We start from the raw sequence: 3,211 nt of genomic DNA, 5'->3' as shown, positions 1-3,211 counted from the left end.
AGATTTTTTGGATCTTTTTCATTTATCTAAGTTACATGGCCATGTCTATATAAGTACTTAAAAATTTAAACCAATGACTGACAACTTACTTGACTACCATGTTCTTATTCAAAACCATAAAAGAGCTATCTATCAAGGCACGTGACAATGTTGAGTTCTCTTAAAATCACCTGCATTAAGAAATCACGTAGTGAATTTCACCACCCTAGGCTGCAATAGGTTGATTGGTTGATTGATTGAATATTGTTTAACGCCGAGTCGGCACTTTTTCAGCCTTGTTTCGGCGGACCATTAGTTTAAATCGGTTTTTTGAAAGTTTTTGGTGTCTCTGGCGGCCCCAAGTGAGCTTACTTTTTTTCAACTCCAGAGAAACGATCTTTTACGTCCCAAAGGGGGGTTTGTTAAAGATCGTTTCTTAGTGAAGCTGCAATAGGAAGAGAGGGTGATCGAAGAAACTTTTTTGACTTTTGAATCTATGGTCTTATTTGTCTATAAAAACCCTTTTGAAAAATATATATGCATCTTATACAACTACTTTAAATTTTCACAAAGAGAGAAAGAGACGGATTTGTCCTGATTTTGTGTAGACTCAATGAAACAAGTGGGCACCGTCATTAGCATATGCCTATGAAAACAGAATTTTTCTTCGTTAATACATGATTACATGAATATTTATTGTTATGAGTCAAAGTTGCAAATGAAGTGTCATCTTTTTCCTGTATTATTCTGACATGTCCTTCAATTCTTTCACATTATAAATTTTTTAATACAATTTATGTTATTAGAAAAACCAATCCATTTAATGTTTCATTATTATAGTACAAGATATATGACCTGTTTCCATTATTAAACTGCTCGTATGGATGTAAAAGAATGGAAGTGAAGGGTCCTGTTTTTGTCCGGCTGGATATCTACTAAATGCACAGGACCAAAGATCATGTGTCGGTATGTATTTATAACCTACGTTATATTCTTACTGGATTTTAAAAACTTAGGCTGTTTTATTGTATTTCTTTTAATCTGTCGAACATATGATAAATAATGTTATGCATTTAGAACATCTGACAGAAAAAAAAAAAATCTTTTTGCTACTATATTTTGGAAAAATATAAAAGTTTCATTTATTCAAGGAGGTATTGTGAAACGATACATGTATGTTCATTTTTTTTTTTCGTTTACCGCTTTAACGATTCTGTATGGTCCGTATACGAAAATATTAATTGACGTATTATTATTCTAAGAATAATGATGCTGTAAGTGGTTTATACTTAACTGATATATAAGCATTCTTATGCTAATGAAAAAAAGAAAACAAAAGTAAGATGGAGAAAGCCCAGTTTCCCAAATTTTGTGAACAGCTGAGTTCACAATTAATGTTTTTTCTACAACTATTAATTGTTAAGAGTAAAACATGATCTCTTTTAATGAGTTTCACAAATAACCCTCGATAGAAAGCAATGGCATAAACCACACAAATAGATAGAATAATATTTCTTTTTCTGTTTGAACTAAAACTAAATATTAAATTTGATTTAATTGAAACACTTTTTTTTTTTTAAAAAATGTCATTTATAATATTTACGAGTGTAATGATGCTACTTTAAATCAATGCAACTTCAAAGAAAAATGTATCAACATTGATGGTTCCTACAACTGTTCATGTCCGATAGGGCATACATTAGAAAATGATGGAAGGACTTGTAAAGGTGATTCATACGATTGGAGAAATTATTAAATTAAAATATTAATCAGTAAATTTCTGTATTTGAATAATTGACTGCCGGAGTACCATAAATATCATTTTAAACTGTATTAATACTTACATACGTATATGTCCGGTATCTATCTACACAAAACTGAGTAATTTATTTCTTTTGTAAGACATTTCAATTTTTGACTACCTTAAAATTCCTGAATACCTGTACTTAAAATTTTTAAAGTAATGGGGTTTTCATTTGGGGGCTGAAAATCCTTGTAACTGTGGATGGGTTTCCCCAATGTGATAAGTCAAGGTTGTATTTGATGGTGGATGGACGGGAGAAAAATGTGACATTGATAAAGACGAGTGCTCGTCTGGAAGTCCTTGCACTAAAGCAAATCAGGAATGCAAGAACTCACCAGGATCGTATAAGTGTGTTTGTGCTCCTGGATATGTGAAGAATACAACGTTAAATGAATGCACAGGTTTAAAATTATTTAAATTGAAGCTATATTTTTCTACCAATTTTTATATAATCTTACTTGAAAACGTAAAAAGCTTTTGTTCATTACAGAAAAAATGTATTATGTAAATGGAACGATATAATCTTCAATAACTTAAACCATGGGATTATTGAAAATAATCATGATGTATATGTAAAGGTAGTTGCAATTTAATTTAGATATCGATGAATGCAAAACTAATCCATGTAGTCAGCTCTGTACGAACACCATAGGAAATTACTCCTGTGGTTGTAATGCTGGATTTCGATTGATCGGTGGGTCACAGTGTGAGGATATTGACGAATGCACTGCTCCTACAAGTCCCTGTGATCAAATATGCACCAACACCCAGGGAAGCTTTAGGTGCTCTTGTAATGCAGGGTTCTCACTGAATACGACAACAAGGGTTACCTGTGAAAGTAAATACTTTACTTTTTTTCATTTCTGTTATATGTCCAGTTTCATAAGGAGTATTTGAATTACCTAAATAACTGAAGTTTCATAACGATTGTATTTTATTTTTTCTTTTAAAGCAAGGACACGGTGTGAGAACGTTACATTTAACTGCACGCAGAAGTGTGGAGTTAATTTAGAATCGGAATATTGCTTCTGTAATCCTGGATTCAGCTTAGATGATGACGGTTTTACTTGCACTGGTAGCTATATTTTTATGTAAAATATCTTGATATGTTTATGGACGTTAAGTTAAACATTATATAAAAAATCATTGATAAAACAATGTTACATTTGATCATATGACTGTGTCTTTGTACATATAAAAGTAAAATTAACTATTGATCAATTAATGAAATACTCCAGGTTCCCTATATTTTGACAAAAAATGTTTACAATGCAATGATAAAGAAGAACTACTTCTCTCTGTTTTTTATTATTTCCGTAGACATAAACAAGTAATCCAAATCCCTGCAGTGAAACATGTACCCAGAATGCCCCCGGTGCCGGGTACACCTGTACTTGTGCTGCTGGAAAGAAGTTGGATGAGACCAGA

At 31.9% G+C, this 3,211-nt stretch overlaps 1 long non-coding RNA gene across 1 annotated transcript; it reads left to right on the top strand.

The window, feature by feature from the left end:
• The first annotated feature begins 2,026 nt into the window (after positions 1 to 2,026).
• LOC134248357 (uncharacterized) lies at positions 2,027 to 2,834 on the top strand. Its single transcript, XR_009988037.1, has 3 exons — positions 2,027 to 2,184; positions 2,382 to 2,621; positions 2,736 to 2,834. It is a non-coding gene; the product is annotated as an uncharacterized LOC134248357 (long non-coding RNA).
• Positions 2,835 to 3,211: the final 377 nt, after the last annotated feature.

The sequence above is a fragment of the Saccostrea cucullata genome, unplaced genomic scaffold (genome assembly GCF_032062105.1).
Source record: "Saccostrea cucullata isolate Sc308-1 unplaced genomic scaffold, CSIRO_AGI_Scuc_v1 ctg19992, whole genome shotgun sequence".
Lineage (NCBI taxonomy): Eukaryota > Metazoa > Mollusca > Bivalvia > Ostreida > Ostreidae > Saccostrea > Saccostrea cuccullata.
The sequence above is the reverse complement of the archived record's forward strand: the minus strand, read 5'-3'. Positions and strand labels throughout refer to the sequence as shown.